Genomic DNA, 20610 nt, shown 5'->3' on the forward strand with positions numbered 1-20610 from the left:
AGCCGTAGGTGGATTTTTAAAGGGAAAAAAAAAATGATGTTTTCAGGGGTGCAACACGAGGACTTCCCAGGAGGTCACCCATCCTAGTACTACTCTCGCCCAAGCACGCTTAGCTGCGGAGTTCTGATGGGATCCGGTGCATTAGTGCTGGTATGATCGCACCCGGAATGTTTGTTCCGCAATATTCATTTATAGCGAGCGCGTGTGTCCTCCCTTTTCTCCCCCGGATTGACTAGGAACTTCTTATTCGCTGCTTGTTAGTGACCACGGTATTAACCCCTCAAGGAAAACGAAATAAATGAGTTTTTAAAGATTTAAAACAAAAAATACAAACTTTTGAGCCGTAGGTGGATTTTTAAAGGGAAAAAAAAAATGATGTTTTCAGCGGTGCAACACGAGGACTTCCCAGGAGGTCACCCATCCTAGTACTACTCTCGCCCAAGCACGCTTAACTGCGGAGTTCTGATGGGATCCGGTGCATTAGTGCTGGTATGATCGCACCCGGAATGTTTGTTCCGCAATATTCATTTATAGCGAGCGCGTGTGTCCTCCCTTTTCTCCCCCGGATTGACTAGGAACTTCTTATTCGCTGCTTGTTAGTGACCACGGTATTAACCCCTCAAGGAAAACGAAATAAATGAGTTTTTAAAGATTTAAAACAAAAAATACAAACTTTTGAGCCGTAGGTGGATTTTTAAAGGGAAAAAAAAATGATGTTTTCAGGGGTGCAACACGAGGACTTCCCAGGAGGTCACCCATCCTAGTACTACTCTCGCCCAAGCACGCTTAACTGCGGAGTTCTGATGGGATCCGGTGCATTAGTGCTGGTATGATCGCACCCGGAATGTTTGTTCCGCAATATTCATTTATAGCGAGCGCGTGTGTCCTCCCTTTTCTCCCCCGGATTGACTAGGAACTTCTTATTCGCTGCTTGTTAGTGACCACGGTATTAACCCCTCAAGGAAAACGAAATAAATGAGTTTTTAAAGATTTAAAACAAAAAATACAAACTTTTGAGCCGTAGGTGGATTTTTAAAGGGAAAAAAAAAATGATGTTTTCAGGGGTGCAACACGAGGACTTCCCAGGAGGTCACCCATCCTAGTACTACTCTCGCCCAAGCACGCTTAACTGCGGAGTTCTGATGGGATCCGGTGCATTAGTGCTGGTATGATCGCACCCGGAATGTTTGTTCCGCAATATTCATTTATAGCGAGCGCGTGTGTCCTCCCTTTTCTCCCCCGGATTGACTAGGAACTTCTTATTCGCTGCTTGTTAGTGACCACGGTATTAACCCCTCAAGGAAAACGAAATAAATGAGTTTTTAAAGATTTAAAACAAAAAATACAAACTTTTGAGCCGTAGGTGGATTTTTAAAGGGAAAAAAAAAAATGATGTTTTCAGGGGTGCAACACGAGGACTTCCCAGGAGGTCACCCATCCTAGTACTACTCTCGCCCAAGCACGCTTAACTGCGGAGTTCTGATGGGATCCGGTGCATTAGTGCTGGTATGATCGCACCCGGAATGTTTGTTCCGCAATATTCATTTATAGCGAGCGCGTGTGTCCTCCCTTTTCCTCCCCCGGATTGACTAGGAACTTCTTATTCGCTGCTTGTTAGTGACCACGGTATTAACCCCTCAAGGAAAACGAAATAAATGAGTTTTTAAAGATTTAAAACAAAAAATACAAACTTTTGAGCCGTAGGTGGATTTTTAAAGGGAAAAAAAAAATGATGTTTTCAGGGGTGCAACACGAGGACTTCCCAGGAGGTCACCCATCCTAGTACTACTCTCGCCCAAGCACGCTTAACTGCGGAGTTCTGATGGGATCCGGTGCATTAGTGCTGGTATGATCGCACCCGGAATGTTTGGTCCGCAATATTCATTTATAGCGAGCGCGTGTGTCCTCCCTTTTCTCCCCCGGATTGACTAGGAACTTCTTATTCGCTGCTTGTTAGTGACCACGGTATTAACCCCTCAAGGAAAACGAAATAAATGAGTTTTTAAAGATTTAAAACAAAAAATACAAACTTTTGAGCCGTAGGTGGATTTTTAAAGGGAAAAAAAAAATGATGTCTTCAGGGGTGCAACACGAGGACTTCCCAGGAGGTCACCCATCCTAGTACTACTCTCGCCCAAGCACGCTTAACTGCGGAGTTCTGATGGGATCCGGTGCATTAGTGCTGGTATGATCGCACCCGGAATGTTTGTTCCGCAATATTCATTTATAGCGAGCGCGTGTGTCCTCCCTTTTCTCCCCCGGATTGACTAGGAACTTCTTATTCGCTGCTTGTTAGTGACCACGGTATTAACCCCTCAAGGAAAACGAAATAAATGAGTTTTTAAAGATTTAAAACAAAAAATACAAACTTTTGAGCCGTAGGTGGATTTTTAAAGGGAAAAAAAAAATGATGTCTTCAGGGGTGCAACACGAGGACTTCCCAGGAGGTCACCCATCCTAGTACTACTCTCGCCCAAGCACGCTTAACTGCGGAGTTCTGATGGGATCCGGTGCATTAGTGCTGGTATGATCGCACCCGGAATGTTTGGTCCGCAATATTCATTTATAGCGAGCGCGTGTGTCCTCCCTTTTCTCCCCCGGATTGACTAGGAACTTCTTATTCGCTGCTTGTTAGTGACCACGGTATTAACCCCTCAAGGAAAACGAAATAAATGAGTTTTTAAAGATTTAAAACAAAAATACAAACTTTTGAGCCGTAGGTGGATTTTTAAAGGGAAAAAAAAAATGATGTCTTCAGGGGTGCAACACGAGGACTTCCCAGGAGGTCACCCATCCTAGTACTACTCTCGCCCAAGCACGCTTAACTGCGGAGTTCTGATGGGATCCGGTGCATTAGTGCTGGTATGATCGCACCCGGAATGTTTGGTCCGCAATATTCATTTATAGCGAGCGCGTGTGTCCTCCCTTTTCTCCCCCGGATTGACTAGGAACTTCTTATTCGCTGCTTGTTAGTGACCACGGTATTAACCCCTCAAGGAAAACGAAATAAATGAGTTTTTAAAGATTTAAAACAAAAAATACAAACTTTTGAGCCGTAGGTGGATTTTTAAAGGGAAAAAAAAAATGATGTTTTCAGGGGTGCAACACGAGGACTTCCCAGGAGGTCACCCATCCTAGTACTACTCTCGCCCAAGCACGCTTAACTGCGGAGTTCTGATGGGATCCGGTGCATTAGTGCTGGTATGATCGCACCCGGAATGTTTGGTCCGCAATATTCATTTATAGCGAGCGCGTGTGTCCTCCCTTTTCTCCCCCGGATTGACTAGGAACTTCTTATTCGCTGCTTGTTAGTGACCACAGTATTAACCCCTCAAGGAAAACGAAATAAATGAGTTTTTAAAGATTTAAAACAAAAATACAAACTTTTGAGCCGTAGGTGGATTTTTAAAGGGAAAAAAAAATGATGTTTTCAGGGGTGCAACACGAGGACTTCCCAGGAGGTCACCCATCCTAGTACTACTCTCGCCCAAGCACGCTTAACTGCGGAGTTCTGATGGTATCCGGTGCATTAGTGCTGGTATGATCGCACCCGGAATGTTTGGTCCGCAATATTCATTTATAGCGAGCGCGTGTGTCCTCCCTTTTCTCCCCCGGATTGACTAGGAACTTCTTATTCGCTGCTTGTTAGTGACCACGGTATTAACCCCTCAAGGAAAACGAAATAAATGAGTTTTTAAAGATTTAAAACAAAAAATACAAACTTTTGAGCAGTAGGTGGATTTTTAAAGGGAAAAAAAAAAATGATGTCTTCAGGGGTGCAACACGAGGACTTCCCAGGAGGTCACCCATCCTAGTACTACTCTCGCCCAAGCACGCTTAACTGCGGAGTTCTGATGGGATCCGGTGCATTAGTGCTGGTATGATCGCACCCGGAATGTTTGTTCCGCAATATTCATTTATAGCGAGCGCGTGTGTCCTCCCTTTTCTCCCCCGGATTGACTAGGAACTTCTTATTCGCTGCTTGTTAGTGACCACGGTATTAACCCCTCAAGGAAAACGAAATAAATGAGTTTTTAAAGATTTAAAACAAAAAATACAAACTTTTGAGCCGTAGGTGGATTTTTAAAGGGAAAAAAAAAATGATGTCTTCAGGGGTGCAACACGAGGACTTCCCAGGAGGTCACCCATCCTAGTACTACTCTCGCCCAAGCACGCTTAACTGCGGAGTTCTGATGGGATCCGGTGCATTAGTGCTGGTATGATCGCACCCGGAATGTTTGTTCCGCAATATTCATTTATAGCGAGCGCGTGTGTCCTCCCTTTTCTCCCCCGGATTGACTAGGAACTTCTTATTCGCTGCTTGTTAGTGACCACGGTATTAACCCCTCAAGGAAAACGAAATAAATGAGTTTTTAAAGATTTAAAACAAAAAATACAAACTTTTGAGCCGTAGGTGGATTTTTAAAGGGAAAAAAAAATGATGTTTTCAGGGGTGCAACACGAGGACTTCCCAGGAGGTCACCCATCCTAGTACTACTCTCGCCCAAGCACGCTTAACTGCGGAGTTCTGATGGGATCCGGTGCATTAGTGCTGGTATGATCGCACCCGGAATGTTTGTTCCGCAATATTCATTTATAGCGAGCGCGTGTGTCCTCCCTTTTCTCCCCCGGATTGACTAGGAACTTCTTATTCGCTGCTTGTTAGTGACCACGGTATTAACCCCTCAAGGAAAACGAAATAAATGAGTTTTTAAAGATTTAAAACAAAAAATACAAACTTTTGAGCCGTAGGTGGATTTTTAAAGGGAAAAAAAAAATGATGTTTTCAGGGGTGCAACACGAGGACTTCCCAGGAGGTCACCCATCCTAGTACTACTCTCGCCCAAGCACGCTTAACTGCGGAGTTCTGATGGGATCCGGTGCATTAGTGCTGGTATGATCGCACCCGGAATGTTTGTTCCGCAATATTCATTTATAGCGAGCGCGTGTGTCCTCCCTTTTCTCCCCCGGATTGACTAGGAACTTCTTATTCGCTGCTTGTTAGTGACCACGGTATTAACCCCTCAAGGAAAACGAAATAAATGAGTTTTTAAAGATTTAAACCAAAAAATACAAACTTTTGAGCCGTAGGTGGATTTTTAAAGGGAAAAAATAAATAATGTTTTCAGGGGTGCAACACGAGGACTTCCCAGGAGGTCACCCATCCTAGTACTACTCTCGCCCAAGCACGCTTAACTGCGGAGTTCTGATGGGATCCGGTGCATTAGTGCTGGTATGATCGCACCCGGAATGTTTGGTCCGCAATATTCATTTATAGCGAGCGCGTGTGTCCTCCCTTTTCTCCCCCGGATTGACTAGGAACTTCTTATTCGCTGCTTGTTAGTGACCACGGTATTAACCCCTCAAGGAAAACGAAATAAATGAGTTTTTAAAGATTTAAAACAAAAAATACAAACTTTTGAGCCGTAGGTGGATTTTTAAAGGGAAAAAAAAATGATGTTTTCAGGGGTGCAACACGAGGACTTCCCAGGAGGTCACCCATCCTAGTACTACTCTCGCCCAAGCACGCTTAACTGCGGAGTTCTGATGGGAACCGGTGCATTAGTGCTGGTATGATCGCACCCGGAATGTTTGGTCCGCAATATTCATTTATAGCGAGCGCGTGTGTCCTCCCTTTTCTCCCCCGGATTGACTAGGAACTTCTTATTCGCTGCTTGTTAGTGACCACGGTATTAACCCCTCAAGGAAAACGAAATAAATGAGTTTTTAAAGATTTAAAACAAAAAATACAAACTTTTGAGCCGTAGGTGGATTTTTAAAGGGAAAAAAAAAATGATGTCTTCAGGGGTGCAACACGAGGACTTCCCAGGAGGTCACCCATCCTAGTACTACTCTCGCCCAAGCACGCTTAACTGCGGAGTTCTGATGGGATCCGGTGCATTAGTGCTGGTATGATCGCACCCGGAATGTTTGTTCCGCAATATTCATTTATAGCGAGCGCGTGTGTCCTCCCTTTTCTCCCCCGGATTGACTAGGAACTTCTTATTCGCTGCTTGTTAGTGACCACGGTATTAACCCCTCAAGGAAAACGAAATAAATGAGTTTTTAAAGATTTAAAACAAAAAATACAAACTTTTGAGCCGTAGATGGATTTTTAAAGGGAAAAAAAAATGATGTCTTCAGGGGTGCAACACGAGGACTTCCCAGGAGGTCACCCATCCTAGTACTACTCTCGCCCAAGCACGCTTAACTGCGGAGTTCTGATGGGATCCGGTGCATTAGTGCTGGTATGATCGCACCCGGAATGTTTGGTCCGCAATATTCATTTATAGCGAGCGCGTGTGTCCTCCCTTTTCTCCCCCGGATTGACTAGGAACTTCTTATTCGCTGCTTGTTAGTGACCACGGTATTAACCCCTCAAGGAAAACGAAATAAATGAGTTTTTAAAGATTTAAAACAAAAAATACAAACTTTTGAGCCGTAGGTGGATTTTTAAAGGGAAAAAAAAAATGATGTTTTCAGGGGTGCAACACGAGGACTTCCCAGGAGGTCACCCATCCTAGTACTACTCTCGCCCAAGCACGCTTAACTGCGGAGTTCTGATGGGATCCGGTGCATTAGTGCTGGTATGATCGCACCCGGAATGTTTGGTCCGCAATATTCATTTATAGCGAGCGCGTGTGTGCTCCCTTTTCTCCCCCGGATTGACTAGGAACTTCTTATTCGCTGCTTGTTAGTGACCACGGTATTAACCCCTCAAGGAAAACGAAATAAATGAGTTTTTAAAGATTTAAAACAAAAAATACAAACTTTTGAGCCGTAGGTGGATTTTTAAAGGGAAAAAAAATGATGTTTTCAGGGGTGCAACACGAGGACTTCCCAGGAGGTCACCCATCCTAGTACTACTCTCGCCCAAGCACGCTTAACTGCGGAGTTCTGATGGGATCCGGTGCATTAGTGCTGGTATGATCGCACCCGGAATGTTTGGTCCGCAATATTCATTTATAGCGAGCGCGTGTGTCCTCCCTTTTCTCCCCCGGATTGACTAGGAACTTCTTATTCGCTGCTTGTTAGTGACCACAGTATTAACCCCTCAAGGAAAACGAAATAAATGAGTTTTTAAAGATTTAAAACAAAAAATACAAACTTTTGAGCCGTAGGTGGATTTTTAAAGGGAAAAAAAAAATGATGTTTTCAGGGGTGCAACACGAGGACTTCCCAGGAGGTCACCCATCCTAGTACTACTCTCGCCCAAGCACGCTTAACTGCGGAGTTCTGATGGGATCCGGTGCATTAGTGCTGGTATGATCGCACCCGGAATGTTTGGTCCGCAATATTCATTTATAGCGAGCGCGTGTGTCCTCCCTTTTCTCCCCCGGATTGACTAGGAACTTCTTATTCGCTGCTTGTTAGTGACCACGGTATTAACCCCTCAAGGAAAACGAAATAAATGAGTTTTTAAAGATTTAAAACAAAAAATACAAACTTTTGAGCCGTAGGTGGATTTTTAAAGGGAAAAAAAAAATGATGTCTTCAGGGGTGCAACACGAGGACTTCCCAGGAGGTCACCCATCCTAGTACTACTCTCGCCCAAGCACGCTTAACTGCGGAGTTCTGATGGGATCCGGTGCATTAGTGCTGGTATGATCGCACCCGGAATGTTTGTTCCGCAATATTCATTTATAGCGAGCGCGTGTGTCCTCCCTTTTCTCCCCCGGATTGACTAGGAACTTCTTATTCGCTGCTTGTTAGTGACCACGGTATTAACCCCTCAAGGAAAACGAAATAAATGAGTTTTTAAAGATTTAAAACAAAAAATACAAACTTTTGAGCCGTAGGTGGATTTTTAAAGGGAAAAAAAAAAATGATGTCTTCAGGGGTGCAACACGAGGACTTCCCAGGAGGTCACCCATCCTAGTACTACTCTCGCCCAAGCACGCTTAACTGCGGAGTTCTGATGGGATCCGGTGCATTAGTGCTGGTATGATCGCACCCGGAATGTTTGTTCCGCAATATTCATTTATAGCGAGCGCGTGTGTCCTCCCTTTTCTCCCCCGGATTGACAAGGAACTTCTTATTCGCTGCTTGTTAGTGACCACGGTATTAACCCCTCAAGGAAAACGAAATAAATGAGTTTTTAAAGATTTAAAACAAAAAATACAAACTTTTGAGCCGTAGGTGGATTTTTAAAGGGAAAAAAAAAATGATGTTTTCAGGGGTGCAACACGAGGACTTCCCAGGAGGTCACCCATCCTAGTACTACTCTCGCCCAAGCACGCTTAACTGCGGAGTTCTGATGGGATCCGGTGCATTAGTGCTGGTATGATCGCACCCGGAATGTTTGTTCCGCAATATTCATTTATAGCGAGCGCGTGTGTCCTCCCTTTTCTCCCCCGGATTGACTAGGAACTTCTTATTCGCTGCTTGTTAGTGACCACGGTATTAACCCCTCAAGGAAAACGAAATAAATGAGTTTTTAAAGATTTAAAACAAAAAATACAAACTTTTGAGCCGTAGGTGGATTTTTAAAGGGAAAAAAAAAACGATGTTTTCAGGGGTGCAACACGAGGACTTCCCAGGAGGTCACCCATCCTAGTACTACTCTCGCCCAAGCACGCTTAACTGCGGAGTTCTGATGGGATCCGGTGCATTAGTGCTGGTATGATCGCACCCGGAATGTTTGGTCCGCAATATTCATTTATAGCGAGCGCGTGTGTCCTCCCTTTTCTCCCCCGGATTGACTAGGAACTTCTTATTCGCTGCTTGTTAGTGACCACGGTATTAACCCCTCAAGGAAAACGAAATAAATGAGTTTTTAAAGATTTAAAACAAAAAATACAAACTTTTGAGCCGTAGGTGGATTTTTAAAGGGAAAAAAAAAATGATGTTTTCAGGGGTGCAACACGAGGACTTCCCAGGAGGTCACCCATCCTAGTACTACTCTCGCCCAAGCACGCTTAACTGTGGAGTTCTGATGGGATCCGGTGCATTAGTGCTGGTATGATCGCACCCGGAATGTTTGTTCCGCAATATTCATTTATAGCGAGCGCGTGTGTCCTCCCTTTTCTCCCCCGGATTGACTAGGAACTTCTTATTCGCTGCTTGTTAGTGACCACGGTATTAACCCCTCAAGGAAAACGAAATAAATGAGTTTTTAAAGATTTAAAACAAAAAATACAAACTTTTGAGCCGTAGGTGGATTTTTAAAGGGAAAAAAAAAATGATGTTTTCAGGGGTGCAACACGAGGACTTCCCAGGAGGTCACCCATCCTAGTACTACTCTCGCCCAAGCACGCTTAACTGCGGAGTTCTGATGGGATCCGGTGCATTAGTGCTGGTATGATCGCACCCGGAATGTTTGGTCCGCAATATTCATTTATAGCGAGCGCGTGTGTCCTCCCTTTTCTCCCCCGGATTGACTAGGAACTTCTTATTCGCTGCTTGTTAGTGACCACGGTATTAACCCCTCAAGGAAAACGAAATAAATGAGTTTTTAAAGATTTAAAACAAAAAATACAAACTTTTGAGCCGTAGGTGGATTTTTAAAGGGAAAAAAAAAAATGATGTCTTCAGGGGTGCAACACGAGGACTTCCCAGGAGGTCACCCATCCTAGTACTACTCTCGCCCAAGCACGCTTAACTGCGGAGTTCTGATGGGATCCGGTGCATTAGTGCTGGTATGATCGCACCCGGAATGTTTGTTCCGCAATATTCATTTATAGCGAGCGCGTGTGTCCTCCCTTTTCTCCCCCGGATTGACTAGGAACTTCTTATTCGCTGCTTGTTAGTGACCACGGTATTAACCCCTCAAGGAAAACGAAATAAATGAGTTTTTAAAGATTTAAAACAAAAAATACAAACTTTTGAGCCGTAGGTGGATTTTTAAAGGGAAAAAAAAAATGATGTCTTCAGGGGTGCAACACGAGGACTTCCCAGGAGGTCACCCATCCTAGTACTACTCTCGCCCAAGCACGCTTAACTGCGGAGTTCTGATGGGATCCGGTGCATTAGTGCTGGTATGATCGCACCCGGAATGTTTGGTCCGCAATATTCATTTATAGCGAGCGCGTGTGTCCTCCCTTTTCTCCCCCGGATTGACTAGGAACTTCTTATTCGCTGCTTGTTAGTGACCACGGTATTAACCCCTCAAGGAAAACGAAATAAATGAGTTTTTAAAGATTTAAAACAAAAAATACAAACTTTTGAGCCGTAGGTGGATTTTTAAAGGGAAAAAAAAAATGATGTTTTCAGGGGTGCAACACGAGGACTTCCCAGGAGGTCACCCATCCTAGTACTACTCTCGCCCAAGCACGCTTATCTGCGGAGTTCTGATGGGATCCGGTGCATTAGTGCTGGTATGATCGCACCCGGAATGTTTGGTCCGCAATATTCATTTATAGCGAGCGCGTGTGTCCTCCCTTTTCTCCCCCGGATTGACTAGGAACTTCTTATTCGCTGCTTGTTAGTGACCACGGTATTAACCCCTCAAGGAAAACGAAATAAATGAGTTTTTAAAGATTTAAAACAAAAAATACAAACTTTTGAGCCGTAGGTGGATTTTTAAAGGGAAAAAAAAAATGATGTTTTCAGGGGTGCAACACGAGGACTTCCCAGGAGGTCACCCATCCTAGTACTACTCTCGCCCAAGCACGCTTAACTGTGGAGTTCTGATGGGATCCGGTGCATTAGTGCTGGTATGATCGCACCCGGAATGTTTGTTCCGCAATATTCATTTATAGCGAGCGCGTGTGTCCTCCCTTTTCTCCCCCGGATTGACTAGGAACTTCTTATTCGCTGCTTGTTAGTGACCACGGTATTAACCCCTCAAGGAAAACGAAATAAATGAGTTTTTAAAGATTTAAAACAAAAAATACAAACTTTTGAGCCGTAGGTGGATTTTTAAAGGGAAAAAAAAAATTATGTTTTCAGGGGTGCAACACGAGGACTTCCCAGGAGGTCACCCATCCTAGTACTACTCTCGCCCAAGCACGCTTAACTGCGGAGTTCTGATGGGATCCGGTGCATTAGTGCTGGTATGATCGCACCCGGAATGTTTGGTCCGCAATATTCATTTATAGCGAGCGCGTGTGTCCTCCCTTTTCTCCCCCGGATTGACTAGGAACTTCTTATTCGCTGCTTGTTAGTGACCACGGTATTAACCCCTCAAGGAAAACGAAATAAATGAGTTTTTAAAGATTTAAAACAAAAAATACAAACTTTTGAGTCGTAGGTGGATTTTTAAAGGGAAAAAATAAATAATGTTTTCAGGGGTGCAACACGAGGACTTCCCAGGAGGTCACCCATCCTAGTACTACTCTCGCCCAAGCACGCTTAACTGCGGAGTTCTGATGGGATCCGGTGCATTAGTGCTGGTATGATCGCACCCGGAATGTTTGGTCCGCAATATTCATTTATAGCGAGCGCGTGTGTCCTCCCTTTTCTCCCCCGGATTGACTAGGAACTTCTTATTCGCTGCTTGTTAGTGACCACAGTATTAACCCCTCAAGGAAAACGAAATAAATGAGTTTTTAAAGATTTAAAACAAAAAATACAAACTTTTGAGCCGTAGGTGGATTTTTAAAGGGAAAAAAAAAATGATGTTTTCAGGGGTGCAACACGAGGACTTCCCTGGAGGTCACCCATCCTAGTACTACTCTCGCCCAAGCACGCTTAACTGCGGAGTTCTGATGGGATCCGGTGCATTAGTGCTGGTATGATCGCACCCGGAATGTTTGGTCCGCAATATTCATTTATAGCGAGCGCGTGTGTCCTCCCTTTTCTCCCCCGGATTGACTAGGAACTTCTTATTCGCTGCTTGTTAGTGACCACGGTATTAACCCCTCAAGGAAAACGAAATAAATGAGTTTTTAAAGATTTAAAACAAAAAATACAAACTTTTGAGCCGTAGGTGGATTTTTAAAGGGAAAAAAAAAAATGATGTCTTCAGGGGTGCAACACGAGGACTTCCCAGGAGGTCACCCATCCTAGTACTACTCTCGCCCAAGCACGCTTAACTGCGGAGTTCTGATGGGATCCGGTGCATTAGTGCTGGTATGATCGCACCCGGAATGTTTGTTCCGCAATATTCATTTATAGCGAGCGCGTGTGTCCTCCCTTTTCTCCCCCGGATTGACTAGGAACTTCTTATTCGCTGCTTGTTAGTGACCACGGTATTAACCCCTCAAGGAAAACGAAATAAATGAGTTTTTAAAGATTTAAAACAAAAAATACAAACTTTTGAGCCGTAGGTGGATTTTTAAAGGGAAAAAAAAAATGATGTCTTCAGGGGTGCAACACGAGGACTTCCCAGGAGGTCACCCATCCTAGTACTACTCTCGCCCAAGCACGCTTAACTGCGGAGTTCTGATGGGATCCGGTGCATTAGTGCTGGTATGATCGCACCCGGAATGTTTGGTCCGCAATATTCATTTATAGCGAGCGCGTGTGTCCTCCCTTTTCTCCCCCGGATTGACTAGGAACTTCTTATTCGCTGCTTGTTAGTGACCACGGTATTAACCCCTCAAGGAAAACGAAATAAATGAGTTTTTAAAGATTTAAAACAAAAAATACAAACTTTTGAGCCGTAGGTGGATTTTTAAAGGGAAAAAAAAAATGATGTTTTCAGGGGTGCAACACGAGGACTTCCCAGGAGGTCACCCATCCTAGTACTACTCTCGCCCAAGCACGCTTAACTGCGGAGTTCTGATGGGATCCGGTGCATTAGTGCTGGTATGATCGCACCCGGAATGTTTGGTCCGCAATATTCATTTATAGCGAGCGCGTGTGTCCTCCCTTTTCTCCCCCGGATTGACTAGGAACTTCTTATTCGCTGCTTGTTAGTGACCACGGTATTAACCCCTCAAGGAAAACGAAATAAATGAGTTTTTAAAGATTTAAAACAAAAAATACAAACTTTTGAGCCGTAGGTGGATTTTTAAAGGGAAAAAAAAAATGATGTTTTCAGGGGTGCAACACGAGGACTTCCCAGGAGGTCACCCATCCTAGTACTACTCTCGCCCAAGCACGCTTAACTGCGGAGTTCTGATGGGATCCGGTGCATTAGTGCTGGTATGATCGCACCCGGAATGTTTGGTCCGCAATATTCATTTATAGCGAGCGCGTGTGTCCTCCCTTTTCTCCCCCGGATTGACTAGGAACTTCTTATTCGCTGCTTGTTAGTGACCACGGTATTAACCCCTCAAGGAAAACGAAATAAATGAGTTTTTAAAGATTTAAAACAAAAAATACAAACTTTTGAGCCGTAGGTGGATTTTTAAAGGGAAAAAAAAAATGATGTTTTCAGGGGTGCAACACGAGGACTTCCCAGGAGGTCACCCATCCTAGTACTACTCTCGCCCAAGCACGCTTAACTGCGGAGTTCTGATGGGATCCGGTGCATTAGTGCTGGTATGATCGCACCCGGAATGTTTGGTCCGCAATATTCATTTATAGCGAGCGCGTGTGTCCTCCCTTTTCTCCCCCGGATTGACTAGGAACTTCTTATTCGCTGCTTGTTAGTGACCACGGTATTAACCCCTCAAGGAAAACGAAATAAATGAGTTTTTAAAGATTTAAAACAAAAAATACAAACTTTTGAGCCGTAGGTGGATTTTTAAAGGGAAAAAAAAAATGATGTCTTCAGGGGTGCAACACGAGGACTTCCCAGGAGGTCACCCATCCTAGTACTACTCTCGCCCAAGCACGCTTAACTGCGGAGTTCTGATGGGATCCGGTGCATTAGTGCTGGTATGATCGCACCCGGAATGTTTGTTCCGCAATATTCATTTATAGCGAGCGCGTGTGTCCTCCCTTTTCTCCCCCGGATTGACTAGGAACTTCTTATTCGCTGCTTGTTAGTGACCACGGTATTAACCCCTCAAGGAAAACGAAATAAATGAGTTTTTAAAGATTTAAAACAAAAAATACAAACTTTTGAGCCGTAGGTGGATTTTTAAAGGGAAAAAAAAAATGATGTTTTCAGGGGTGCAACACGAGGACTTCCCAGGAGGTCACCCATCCTAGTACTACTCTCGCCCAAGCACGCTTAACTGCGGAGTTCTGATGGGATCCGGTGCATTAGTGCTGGTATGATCGCACCCGGAATGTTTGGTCCGCAATATTCATTTATAGCGAGCGCGTGTGTCCTCCCTTTTCTCCCCCGGATTGACTAGGAACTTCTTATTCGCTGCTTGTTAGTGACCACGGTATTAACCCCTCAAGGAAAACGAAATAAATGAGTTTTTTAAAGATTTAAAACAAAAAATACAAACTTTTGAGCCGTAGGTGGATTTTTAAAGGGAAAAAAAAAATGATGTTTTCAGGGGTGCAACACGAGGACTTCCCAGGAGGTCACCCATCCTAGTACTACTCTCGCCCAAGCACGCTTAACTGCGGAGTTCTGATGGGATCCGGTGCATTAGTGCTGGTATGATCGCACCCGGAATGTTTGGTCCGCAATATTCATTTATAGCGAGCGCGTGTGTCCTCCCTTTTCTCCCCCGGATTGACTAGGAACTTCTTATTCGCTGCTTGTTAGTGACCACGGTATTAACCCCTCAAGGAAAACGAAATAAATGAGTTTTTAAAGATTTAAAACAAAAAATACAAACTTTTGAGCCGTAGGTGGATTTTTAAAGGGAAAAAAAAAATGATGTCTTCAGGGGTGCAACACGAGGACTTCCCAGGAGGTCACCCATCCTAGTACTACTCTCGCCCAAGCACGCTTAACTGCGGAGTTCTGATGGGATCCGGTGCATTAGTGCTGGTATGATCGCACCCGGAATGTTTGTTCCGCAATATTCATTTATAGCGAGCGCGTGTGTCCTCCCTTTTCTCCCCCGGATTGACTAGGAACTTCTTATTCGCTGCTTGTTAGTGACCACGGTATTAACCCCTCAAGGAAAACGAAATAAATGAGTTTTTAAAGATTTAAAACAAAAAATACAAACTTTTGAGCCGTAGGTGGATTTTTAAAGGGAAAAAAAAAATGATGTTTTCAGGGGTGCAACACGAGGACTTCCCAGGAGGTCACCCATCCTAGTACTACTCTCGCCCAAGCACGCTTAACTGCGGAGTTCTGATGGGATCCGGTGCATTAGTGCTGGTATGATCGCACCCGGAATGTTTGTTCCGCAATATTCATTTATAGCGAGCGCGTGTGTCCTCCCTTTTCTCCCCCGGATTGACTAGGAACTTCTTATTCGCTGCTTGTTAGTGACCACGGTATTAACCCCTCAAGGAAAACGAAATAAATGAGTTTTTAAAGATTTAAAACAAAAAATACAAACTTTTGAGCCGTAGGTGGATTTTTAAAGGGAAAAAAAAAATGATGTTTTCAGGGGTGCAACACGAGGACTTCCCAGGAGGTCACCCATCCTAGTACTACTCTCGCCCAAGCACGCTTAACTGCGGAGTTCTGATGGGATCCGGTGCATTAGTGCTGGTATGATCGCACCCGGAATGTTTGTTCCGCAATATTCATTTATAGCGAGCGCGTGTGTCCTCCCTTTTCTCCCCCGGATTGACTAGGAACTTCTTATTCGCTGCTTGTTAGTGACCACGGTATTAACCCCTCAAGGAAAACGAAATAAATGAGTTTTTAAAGATTTAAAACAAAAAATACAAACTTTTGAGCCGTAGGTGGATTTTTAAAGGGAAAAAAAAAAATGATGTCTTCAGGGGTGCAACACGAGGACTTCCCAGGAGGTCACCCATCCTAGTACTACTCTCGCCCAAGCACGCTTAACTGCGGAGTTCTGATGGGATCCGGTGCATTAGTGCTGGTATGATCGCACCCGGAATGTTTGTTCCGCAATATTCATTTATAGCGAGCGCGTGTGTCCTCCCTTTTCTCCCCCGGATTGACTAGGAACTTCTTATTCGCTGCTTGTTAGTGACCACGGTATTAACCCCTCAAGGAAAACGAAATAAATGAGTTTTTAAAGATTTAAAACAAAAAATACAAACTTTTGAGCCGTAGGTGGATTTTTAAAGGGAAAAAAAAAAATGATGTCTTCAGGGGTGCAACACGAGGACTTCCCAGGAGGTCACCCATCCTAGTACTACTCTCGCCCAAGCACGCTTAACTGCGGAGTTCTGATGGGATCCGGTGCATTAGTGCTGGTATGATCGCACCCGGAATGTTTGTTCCGCAATATTCATTTATAGCGAGCGCGTGTGTCCTCCCTTTTCTCCCCCGGATTGACTAGGAACTTCTTATTCGCTGCTTGTTAGTGACCACGGTATTAACCCCTCAAGGAAAACGAAATAAATGAGTTTTTAAAGATTTAAAACAAAAAATACAAACTTTTGAGCCGTAGGTGGATTTTTAAAGGGAAAAAAAAAATGATGTTTTCAGGGGTGCAACACGAGGACTTCCCAGGAGGTCACCCATCCTAGTACTACTCTCGCCCAAGCACGCTTAACTGCGGAGTTCTGATGGGATCCGGTGCATTAGTGCTGGTATGATCGCACCCGGAATGTTTGGTCCGCAATATTCATTTATAGCGAGCGCGTGTGTCCTCCCTTTTCTCCCCCGGATTGACTAGGAACTTCTTATTCGCTGCTTGTTAGTGACCACGGTATTAACCCCTCAAGGAAAACGAAATAAATGAGTTTTTAAAGATTTAAAACAAAAAATACAAACTTTTGAGCCGTAGGTGGATTTTTAAAGGGAAAAAAAAAATGATGTTTTCAGGGGTGCAACACGAGGACTTCCCAGGAGGTCACCCATCCTAGTACTACTCTCGCCCAAGCACGCTTAACTGCGGAGTTCTGATGGGATCCGGTGCATTAGTGCTGGTATGATCGCACCCGGAATGTTTGTTCCGCAATATTCATTTATAGCGAGCGCGTGTGTCCTCCCTTTTCTCCCCCGGATTGACTAGGAACTTCTTATTCGCTGCTTGTTAGTGACCACGGTATTAACCCCTCAAGGAAAACGAAATAAATGAGTTTTTAAAGATTTAAAACAAAAAATACAAACTTTTGAGCCGTAGGTGGATTTTTAAAGGGAAAAAAAAAATGATGTTTTCAGGGGTGCAACACGAGGACTTCCCAGGAGGTCACCCATCCTAGTACTACTCTCGCCCAAGCACGCTTAACTGCGGAGTTCTGATGGGATCCGGTGCATTAGTGCTGGTATGATCGCACCCGGAATGTTTGTTCCGCAATATTCATTTATAGCGAGCGCGTGTGTCCTCCCTTTTCTCCCCCGGATTGACTAGGAACTTCTTATTCGCTGCTTGTTAGTGACCACGGTATTAACCCCTCAAGGAAAACGAAATAAATGAGTTTTTAAAGATTTAAAACAAAAAATACAAACTTTTGAGCCGTAGGTGGATTTTTAAAGGGAAAAAAAATATGATGTTTTCAGGGGTGCAACACGAGGACTTCCCAGGAGGTCACCCATCCTAGTACTACTCTCGCCCAAGCACGCTTAACTGCGGAGTTCTGATGGGATCCGGTGCATTAGTGCTGGTATGATCGCACCCGGAATGTTTGGTCCGCAATATTCATTTATAGCGAGCGCGTGTGTCCTCCCTTTTCTCCCCCGGATTGACTAGGAACTTCTTATTCGCTGCTTGTTAGTGACCACGGTATTAACCCCTCAAGGAAAACGAAATAAATGAGTTTTTAAAGATTTAAAACAAAAAATACAAACTTTTGAGCCGTAGGTGGATTTTTAAAGGGAAAAAAAAAAATGATGTCTTCAGGGGTGCAACACGAGGACTTCCCAGGAGGTCACCCATCCTAGTACTACTCTCGCCCAAGCACGCTTAACTGCGGAGTTCTGATGGGATCCGGTGCATTAGTGCTGGTATGATCGCACCCGGAATGTTTGTTCCGCAATATTCATTTATAGCGAGCGCGTGTGTCCTCCCTTTTCTCCCCCGGATTGACTAGGAACTTCTTATTCGCTGCTTGTTAGTGACCACGGTATTAACCCCTCAAGGAAAACGAAATAAATGAGTTTTTAAAGATTTAAAACAAAAAATACAAACTTTTGAGCCGTAGGTGGATTTTTAAAAGGAAAAAAAAAATGATGTCTTCAGGGGTGCAACACGAGGACTTCCCAGGAGGTCACCCATCCTAGTACTACTCTCGCCCAAGCACGCTTAACTGCGGAGTTCTGATGGGATCCGGTGCATTAGTGCTGGTATGATCGCACCCGGAATGTTTGGTCCGCAATATTCATTTATAGCGAGCGCGTGTGTCCTCCCTTTTCTCCCCCGGATTGACTAGGAACTTCTTATTCGCTGCTTGTTAGTGACCACGGTATTAACCCCTCAAGGAAAACGAAATAAATGAGTTTTTAAAGATTTAAAACAAAAAATACAAACTTTTGAGCCGTAGGTGGATTTTTAAAGGGAAAAAAAAAATGATGTTTTCAGGGGTGCAACACGAGGACTTCCCAGGAGGTCACCCATCCTAGTACTACTCTCGCCCAAGCACGCTTAACTGCGGAGTTCTGATGGGATCCGGTGCATTAGTGCTGGTATGATCGCACCCGGAATGTTTGGTCCGCAATATTCATTTATAGCGAGCGCGTGTGTCCTCCCTTTTCTCCCCCGGATTGACTAGGAACTTCTTATTCGCTGCTTGTTAGTGACCACGGTATTAACCCCTCAAGGAAAACGAAATAAATGAGTTTTTAAAGATTTAAAACAAAAAATACAAACTTTTGAGCCGTAGGTGGATTTTTAAAGGGAAAAAAAAATGATGTTTTCAGGGGTGCAACACGAGGACTTCCCAGGAGGTCACCCATCCTAGTACTACTCTCGCCCAAGCACGCTTAACTGCGGAGTTCTGATGGGATCCGGTGCATTAGTGCTGGTATGATCGCACCCGGAATGTTTGGTCCGCAATATTCATTTATAGCGAGCGCGTGTGTCCTCCCTTTTCTCCCCCGGATTGACTAGGAACTTCTTATTCGCTGCTTGTTAGTGACCACGGTATTAACCCCTCAAGGAAAACGAAATAAATGAGTTTTTAAAGATTTAAAACAAAAAATACAAACTTTTGAGCCGTAGGTGGATTTTTAAAGGGAAAAAAAAAATGATGTTTTCAGGGGTGCAACACGAGGACTTCCCAGGAGGTCACCCATCCTAGTACTACTCTCGCCCAAGCACGCTTAACTGCGGAGTTCTGATGGGATCCGGTGCATTAGTGCTGGTATGATCGCACCCGGAATGTTTGTTCCGCAATATTCATTTATAGCGAGCGCGTGTGTCCTCCCTTTTCTCCCCCGGATTGACTAGGAACTTCTTATTCGCTGCTTGTTAGTGACCACGGTATTAACCCCTCAAGGAAAACGAAATAAATGAGTTTTTAAAGATTTAAAACAAAAAATACAAACTTTTGAGCCGTAGGTGGATTTTTAAAGGGAAAAAAAAAATGATGTTTTCAGGGGTGCAACACGAGGACTTCCCAGGAGGTCACCCATCCTAGTACTACTCTCGCCCAAGCACGCTTAACTGCGGAGTTCTGATGGGATCCGGTGCATTAGTGCTGGTATGATCGCACCCGGAATGTTTGGTCCGCAATATTCATTTATAGCGAGCGCGTGTGTCCTCCCTTTTCTCCCCCGGATTGACTAGGAACTTCTTATTCGCTGCTTGTTATTGACCACGGTATTAACCCCTCAAGGAAAACGAAATAAATGAGTTTTTAAAGATTTAAAACAAAAAATACAAACTTTTGAGCCGTAGGTGGATTTTTAAAGGGAAAAAAAAAATGATGTCTTCAGGGGTGCAACACGAGGACTTCCCAGGAGGTCACCCATCCTAGTACTACTCTCGCCCAAGCACGCTTAACTGCGGAGTTCTGATGGGATCCGGTGCATTAGTGCTGGTATGATCGCACCCGGAATGTTTGTTCCGCAATATTCATTTATAGCGAGCGCGTGTGTCCTCCCTTTTCTCCCCCGGATTGACTAGGAACTTCTTATTCGCTGCTTGTTAGTGACCACGGTATTAACCCCTCAAGGAAAACGAAATAAATGAGTTTTTAAAGATTTAAAACAAAAAATACAAACTTTTGAGCCGTAGGTGGATTTTTAAAGGGAAAAAAAAAATGATGTTTTCAGGGGTGCAACACGAGGACTTCCCAGGAGGTCACCCATCCTAGTACTACTCTCGCCCAAGCACGCTTAACTGCGGAGTTCTGATGGGATCCGGTGCATTAGTGCTGGTATGATCGCACCCGGAATGTTTGTTCCGCAATATTCATTTATAGCGAGCGCGTGTGTCCTCCCTTTTCTCCCCCGGATTGACTAGGAACTTCTTATTCGCTGCTTGTTAGTGACCACGGTATTAACCCCTCAAGGAAAACGAAATAAATGAGTTTTTAAAGATTTAAAACAAAAAATACAAACTTTTGAGCCGTAGGTGGATTTTTAAAGGGAAAAAAAAAATGATGTTTTCAGGGGTGCAACACGAGGACTTCCCAGGAGGTCACCCATCCTAGTACTACTCTCGCCCAAGCACGCTTAACTGCGGAGTTCTGATGGGATCCGGTGCATTAGTGCTGGTATGATCGCACCCGGAATGTTTGTTCCGCAATATTCATTTATAGCGAGCGCGTGTGTCCTCCCTTTTCTCCCCCGGATTGACTAGGAACTTCTTATTCGCTGCTTGTTAGTGACCACGG

The 20610-nt window shown here is 44.2% G+C and overlaps 61 non-coding genes across 61 annotated transcripts; all 61 read right to left on the reverse strand.

The window, feature by feature from the left end:
- Positions 1-45: 45 nt before the first annotated feature.
- LOC133812110 (5S ribosomal RNA) lies at positions 46-164 on the reverse strand. The gene has a single exon (XR_009883607.1). It is a non-coding gene; the product is annotated as a 5S ribosomal RNA (ribosomal RNA).
- A 220-nt stretch (positions 165-384) lies between these two features.
- On the reverse strand, positions 385-503 carry LOC133812119 (5S ribosomal RNA). Its single transcript, XR_009883616.1, has one exon. It is a non-coding gene; the product is annotated as a 5S ribosomal RNA (ribosomal RNA).
- Positions 504-722: 219 nt separating this feature from the next.
- Positions 723-841, reverse strand: LOC133812050 (5S ribosomal RNA). Its single transcript, XR_009883550.1, has one exon. It is a non-coding gene; the product is annotated as a 5S ribosomal RNA (ribosomal RNA).
- Positions 842-1061: 220 nt separating this feature from the next.
- LOC133812138 (5S ribosomal RNA) lies at positions 1062-1180 on the reverse strand. Its single transcript, XR_009883635.1, has one exon. It is a non-coding gene; the product is annotated as a 5S ribosomal RNA (ribosomal RNA).
- Positions 1181-1401: 221 nt separating this feature from the next.
- Positions 1402-1520, reverse strand: LOC133812149 (5S ribosomal RNA). Its single transcript, XR_009883646.1, has one exon. It is a non-coding gene; the product is annotated as a 5S ribosomal RNA (ribosomal RNA).
- Positions 1521-1741: 221 nt separating this feature from the next.
- LOC133812160 (5S ribosomal RNA) lies at positions 1742-1860 on the reverse strand. The gene has a single exon (XR_009883657.1). It is a non-coding gene; the product is annotated as a 5S ribosomal RNA (ribosomal RNA).
- Positions 1861-2080: 220 nt separating this feature from the next.
- Positions 2081-2199, reverse strand: LOC133812171 (5S ribosomal RNA). The gene has a single exon (XR_009883668.1). It is a non-coding gene; the product is annotated as a 5S ribosomal RNA (ribosomal RNA).
- Positions 2200-2419: 220 nt separating this feature from the next.
- On the reverse strand, positions 2420-2538 carry LOC133812056 (5S ribosomal RNA). The gene has a single exon (XR_009883557.1). It is a non-coding gene; the product is annotated as a 5S ribosomal RNA (ribosomal RNA).
- A 219-nt stretch (positions 2539-2757) lies between these two features.
- Positions 2758-2876, reverse strand: LOC133812068 (5S ribosomal RNA). The gene has a single exon (XR_009883568.1). It is a non-coding gene; the product is annotated as a 5S ribosomal RNA (ribosomal RNA).
- Positions 2877-3096: 220 nt separating this feature from the next.
- LOC133812079 (5S ribosomal RNA) lies at positions 3097-3215 on the reverse strand. Its single transcript, XR_009883579.1, has one exon. It is a non-coding gene; the product is annotated as a 5S ribosomal RNA (ribosomal RNA).
- A 218-nt stretch (positions 3216-3433) lies between these two features.
- LOC133812130 (5S ribosomal RNA) lies at positions 3434-3552 on the reverse strand. The gene has a single exon (XR_009883627.1). It is a non-coding gene; the product is annotated as a 5S ribosomal RNA (ribosomal RNA).
- A 221-nt stretch (positions 3553-3773) lies between these two features.
- On the reverse strand, positions 3774-3892 carry LOC133812093 (5S ribosomal RNA). Its single transcript, XR_009883590.1, has one exon. It is a non-coding gene; the product is annotated as a 5S ribosomal RNA (ribosomal RNA).
- Positions 3893-4112: 220 nt separating this feature from the next.
- Positions 4113-4231, reverse strand: LOC133812104 (5S ribosomal RNA). Its single transcript, XR_009883601.1, has one exon. It is a non-coding gene; the product is annotated as a 5S ribosomal RNA (ribosomal RNA).
- Positions 4232-4450: 219 nt separating this feature from the next.
- Positions 4451-4569, reverse strand: LOC133812116 (5S ribosomal RNA). Its single transcript, XR_009883613.1, has one exon. It is a non-coding gene; the product is annotated as a 5S ribosomal RNA (ribosomal RNA).
- Positions 4570-4789: 220 nt separating this feature from the next.
- Positions 4790-4908, reverse strand: LOC133812127 (5S ribosomal RNA). Its single transcript, XR_009883624.1, has one exon. It is a non-coding gene; the product is annotated as a 5S ribosomal RNA (ribosomal RNA).
- Positions 4909-5128: 220 nt separating this feature from the next.
- Positions 5129-5247, reverse strand: LOC133812135 (5S ribosomal RNA). Its single transcript, XR_009883632.1, has one exon. It is a non-coding gene; the product is annotated as a 5S ribosomal RNA (ribosomal RNA).
- Positions 5248-5466: 219 nt separating this feature from the next.
- Positions 5467-5585, reverse strand: LOC133812121 (5S ribosomal RNA). The gene has a single exon (XR_009883618.1). It is a non-coding gene; the product is annotated as a 5S ribosomal RNA (ribosomal RNA).
- Positions 5586-5805: 220 nt separating this feature from the next.
- Positions 5806-5924, reverse strand: LOC133812136 (5S ribosomal RNA). The gene has a single exon (XR_009883633.1). It is a non-coding gene; the product is annotated as a 5S ribosomal RNA (ribosomal RNA).
- Positions 5925-6143: 219 nt separating this feature from the next.
- LOC133812137 (5S ribosomal RNA) lies at positions 6144-6262 on the reverse strand. Its single transcript, XR_009883634.1, has one exon. It is a non-coding gene; the product is annotated as a 5S ribosomal RNA (ribosomal RNA).
- Positions 6263-6482: 220 nt separating this feature from the next.
- LOC133812139 (5S ribosomal RNA) lies at positions 6483-6601 on the reverse strand. Its single transcript, XR_009883636.1, has one exon. It is a non-coding gene; the product is annotated as a 5S ribosomal RNA (ribosomal RNA).
- Positions 6602-6819: 218 nt separating this feature from the next.
- On the reverse strand, positions 6820-6938 carry LOC133812140 (5S ribosomal RNA). Its single transcript, XR_009883637.1, has one exon. It is a non-coding gene; the product is annotated as a 5S ribosomal RNA (ribosomal RNA).
- Positions 6939-7158: 220 nt separating this feature from the next.
- Positions 7159-7277, reverse strand: LOC133812141 (5S ribosomal RNA). Its single transcript, XR_009883638.1, has one exon. It is a non-coding gene; the product is annotated as a 5S ribosomal RNA (ribosomal RNA).
- A 220-nt stretch (positions 7278-7497) lies between these two features.
- LOC133812142 (5S ribosomal RNA) lies at positions 7498-7616 on the reverse strand. The gene has a single exon (XR_009883639.1). It is a non-coding gene; the product is annotated as a 5S ribosomal RNA (ribosomal RNA).
- A 221-nt stretch (positions 7617-7837) lies between these two features.
- Positions 7838-7956, reverse strand: LOC133812143 (5S ribosomal RNA). The gene has a single exon (XR_009883640.1). It is a non-coding gene; the product is annotated as a 5S ribosomal RNA (ribosomal RNA).
- Positions 7957-8176: 220 nt separating this feature from the next.
- Positions 8177-8295, reverse strand: LOC133812144 (5S ribosomal RNA). The gene has a single exon (XR_009883641.1). It is a non-coding gene; the product is annotated as a 5S ribosomal RNA (ribosomal RNA).
- Positions 8296-8515: 220 nt separating this feature from the next.
- LOC133812145 (5S ribosomal RNA) lies at positions 8516-8634 on the reverse strand. Its single transcript, XR_009883642.1, has one exon. It is a non-coding gene; the product is annotated as a 5S ribosomal RNA (ribosomal RNA).
- Positions 8635-8854: 220 nt separating this feature from the next.
- Positions 8855-8973, reverse strand: LOC133812113 (5S ribosomal RNA). The gene has a single exon (XR_009883610.1). It is a non-coding gene; the product is annotated as a 5S ribosomal RNA (ribosomal RNA).
- Positions 8974-9193: 220 nt separating this feature from the next.
- On the reverse strand, positions 9194-9312 carry LOC133812146 (5S ribosomal RNA). Its single transcript, XR_009883643.1, has one exon. It is a non-coding gene; the product is annotated as a 5S ribosomal RNA (ribosomal RNA).
- Positions 9313-9533: 221 nt separating this feature from the next.
- On the reverse strand, positions 9534-9652 carry LOC133812147 (5S ribosomal RNA). The gene has a single exon (XR_009883644.1). It is a non-coding gene; the product is annotated as a 5S ribosomal RNA (ribosomal RNA).
- Positions 9653-9872: 220 nt separating this feature from the next.
- On the reverse strand, positions 9873-9991 carry LOC133812148 (5S ribosomal RNA). The gene has a single exon (XR_009883645.1). It is a non-coding gene; the product is annotated as a 5S ribosomal RNA (ribosomal RNA).
- A 220-nt stretch (positions 9992-10211) lies between these two features.
- Positions 10212-10330, reverse strand: LOC133812115 (5S ribosomal RNA). Its single transcript, XR_009883612.1, has one exon. It is a non-coding gene; the product is annotated as a 5S ribosomal RNA (ribosomal RNA).
- Positions 10331-10550: 220 nt separating this feature from the next.
- LOC133812114 (5S ribosomal RNA) lies at positions 10551-10669 on the reverse strand. Its single transcript, XR_009883611.1, has one exon. It is a non-coding gene; the product is annotated as a 5S ribosomal RNA (ribosomal RNA).
- A 220-nt stretch (positions 10670-10889) lies between these two features.
- Positions 10890-11008, reverse strand: LOC133812150 (5S ribosomal RNA). Its single transcript, XR_009883647.1, has one exon. It is a non-coding gene; the product is annotated as a 5S ribosomal RNA (ribosomal RNA).
- Positions 11009-11228: 220 nt separating this feature from the next.
- On the reverse strand, positions 11229-11347 carry LOC133812151 (5S ribosomal RNA). Its single transcript, XR_009883648.1, has one exon. It is a non-coding gene; the product is annotated as a 5S ribosomal RNA (ribosomal RNA).
- Positions 11348-11567: 220 nt separating this feature from the next.
- On the reverse strand, positions 11568-11686 carry LOC133812111 (5S ribosomal RNA). The gene has a single exon (XR_009883608.1). It is a non-coding gene; the product is annotated as a 5S ribosomal RNA (ribosomal RNA).
- A 221-nt stretch (positions 11687-11907) lies between these two features.
- Positions 11908-12026, reverse strand: LOC133812152 (5S ribosomal RNA). Its single transcript, XR_009883649.1, has one exon. It is a non-coding gene; the product is annotated as a 5S ribosomal RNA (ribosomal RNA).
- Positions 12027-12246: 220 nt separating this feature from the next.
- LOC133812153 (5S ribosomal RNA) lies at positions 12247-12365 on the reverse strand. The gene has a single exon (XR_009883650.1). It is a non-coding gene; the product is annotated as a 5S ribosomal RNA (ribosomal RNA).
- Positions 12366-12585: 220 nt separating this feature from the next.
- LOC133812154 (5S ribosomal RNA) lies at positions 12586-12704 on the reverse strand. The gene has a single exon (XR_009883651.1). It is a non-coding gene; the product is annotated as a 5S ribosomal RNA (ribosomal RNA).
- A 220-nt stretch (positions 12705-12924) lies between these two features.
- On the reverse strand, positions 12925-13043 carry LOC133812155 (5S ribosomal RNA). The gene has a single exon (XR_009883652.1). It is a non-coding gene; the product is annotated as a 5S ribosomal RNA (ribosomal RNA).
- A 220-nt stretch (positions 13044-13263) lies between these two features.
- Positions 13264-13382, reverse strand: LOC133812156 (5S ribosomal RNA). The gene has a single exon (XR_009883653.1). It is a non-coding gene; the product is annotated as a 5S ribosomal RNA (ribosomal RNA).
- Positions 13383-13602: 220 nt separating this feature from the next.
- Positions 13603-13721, reverse strand: LOC133812157 (5S ribosomal RNA). The gene has a single exon (XR_009883654.1). It is a non-coding gene; the product is annotated as a 5S ribosomal RNA (ribosomal RNA).
- Positions 13722-13941: 220 nt separating this feature from the next.
- On the reverse strand, positions 13942-14060 carry LOC133812158 (5S ribosomal RNA). Its single transcript, XR_009883655.1, has one exon. It is a non-coding gene; the product is annotated as a 5S ribosomal RNA (ribosomal RNA).
- A 221-nt stretch (positions 14061-14281) lies between these two features.
- LOC133812159 (5S ribosomal RNA) lies at positions 14282-14400 on the reverse strand. Its single transcript, XR_009883656.1, has one exon. It is a non-coding gene; the product is annotated as a 5S ribosomal RNA (ribosomal RNA).
- A 220-nt stretch (positions 14401-14620) lies between these two features.
- LOC133812161 (5S ribosomal RNA) lies at positions 14621-14739 on the reverse strand. The gene has a single exon (XR_009883658.1). It is a non-coding gene; the product is annotated as a 5S ribosomal RNA (ribosomal RNA).
- A 220-nt stretch (positions 14740-14959) lies between these two features.
- On the reverse strand, positions 14960-15078 carry LOC133812162 (5S ribosomal RNA). The gene has a single exon (XR_009883659.1). It is a non-coding gene; the product is annotated as a 5S ribosomal RNA (ribosomal RNA).
- A 220-nt stretch (positions 15079-15298) lies between these two features.
- Positions 15299-15417, reverse strand: LOC133812163 (5S ribosomal RNA). The gene has a single exon (XR_009883660.1). It is a non-coding gene; the product is annotated as a 5S ribosomal RNA (ribosomal RNA).
- A 221-nt stretch (positions 15418-15638) lies between these two features.
- On the reverse strand, positions 15639-15757 carry LOC133812164 (5S ribosomal RNA). Its single transcript, XR_009883661.1, has one exon. It is a non-coding gene; the product is annotated as a 5S ribosomal RNA (ribosomal RNA).
- A 221-nt stretch (positions 15758-15978) lies between these two features.
- On the reverse strand, positions 15979-16097 carry LOC133812165 (5S ribosomal RNA). Its single transcript, XR_009883662.1, has one exon. It is a non-coding gene; the product is annotated as a 5S ribosomal RNA (ribosomal RNA).
- A 220-nt stretch (positions 16098-16317) lies between these two features.
- LOC133812166 (5S ribosomal RNA) lies at positions 16318-16436 on the reverse strand. The gene has a single exon (XR_009883663.1). It is a non-coding gene; the product is annotated as a 5S ribosomal RNA (ribosomal RNA).
- A 220-nt stretch (positions 16437-16656) lies between these two features.
- Positions 16657-16775, reverse strand: LOC133812167 (5S ribosomal RNA). Its single transcript, XR_009883664.1, has one exon. It is a non-coding gene; the product is annotated as a 5S ribosomal RNA (ribosomal RNA).
- A 220-nt stretch (positions 16776-16995) lies between these two features.
- Positions 16996-17114, reverse strand: LOC133812168 (5S ribosomal RNA). Its single transcript, XR_009883665.1, has one exon. It is a non-coding gene; the product is annotated as a 5S ribosomal RNA (ribosomal RNA).
- Positions 17115-17334: 220 nt separating this feature from the next.
- Positions 17335-17453, reverse strand: LOC133812169 (5S ribosomal RNA). Its single transcript, XR_009883666.1, has one exon. It is a non-coding gene; the product is annotated as a 5S ribosomal RNA (ribosomal RNA).
- A 221-nt stretch (positions 17454-17674) lies between these two features.
- LOC133812170 (5S ribosomal RNA) lies at positions 17675-17793 on the reverse strand. The gene has a single exon (XR_009883667.1). It is a non-coding gene; the product is annotated as a 5S ribosomal RNA (ribosomal RNA).
- Positions 17794-18013: 220 nt separating this feature from the next.
- LOC133812172 (5S ribosomal RNA) lies at positions 18014-18132 on the reverse strand. Its single transcript, XR_009883669.1, has one exon. It is a non-coding gene; the product is annotated as a 5S ribosomal RNA (ribosomal RNA).
- A 220-nt stretch (positions 18133-18352) lies between these two features.
- Positions 18353-18471, reverse strand: LOC133812173 (5S ribosomal RNA). Its single transcript, XR_009883670.1, has one exon. It is a non-coding gene; the product is annotated as a 5S ribosomal RNA (ribosomal RNA).
- Positions 18472-18690: 219 nt separating this feature from the next.
- Positions 18691-18809, reverse strand: LOC133812174 (5S ribosomal RNA). Its single transcript, XR_009883671.1, has one exon. It is a non-coding gene; the product is annotated as a 5S ribosomal RNA (ribosomal RNA).
- Positions 18810-19029: 220 nt separating this feature from the next.
- Positions 19030-19148, reverse strand: LOC133812175 (5S ribosomal RNA). Its single transcript, XR_009883672.1, has one exon. It is a non-coding gene; the product is annotated as a 5S ribosomal RNA (ribosomal RNA).
- Positions 19149-19368: 220 nt separating this feature from the next.
- LOC133812176 (5S ribosomal RNA) lies at positions 19369-19487 on the reverse strand. Its single transcript, XR_009883673.1, has one exon. It is a non-coding gene; the product is annotated as a 5S ribosomal RNA (ribosomal RNA).
- A 220-nt stretch (positions 19488-19707) lies between these two features.
- Positions 19708-19826, reverse strand: LOC133812051 (5S ribosomal RNA). The gene has a single exon (XR_009883551.1). It is a non-coding gene; the product is annotated as a 5S ribosomal RNA (ribosomal RNA).
- A 220-nt stretch (positions 19827-20046) lies between these two features.
- On the reverse strand, positions 20047-20165 carry LOC133812052 (5S ribosomal RNA). The gene has a single exon (XR_009883552.1). It is a non-coding gene; the product is annotated as a 5S ribosomal RNA (ribosomal RNA).
- Positions 20166-20385: 220 nt separating this feature from the next.
- Positions 20386-20504, reverse strand: LOC133812053 (5S ribosomal RNA). Its single transcript, XR_009883553.1, has one exon. It is a non-coding gene; the product is annotated as a 5S ribosomal RNA (ribosomal RNA).
- Between the last annotated feature and the right edge of the window lie 106 nt (positions 20505-20610).

Source organism: Humulus lupulus, unplaced genomic scaffold, assembly GCF_963169125.1.
Source record: "Humulus lupulus unplaced genomic scaffold, drHumLupu1.1 SCAFFOLD_282, whole genome shotgun sequence".
Lineage (NCBI taxonomy): Eukaryota > Viridiplantae > Streptophyta > Magnoliopsida > Rosales > Cannabaceae > Humulus > Humulus lupulus.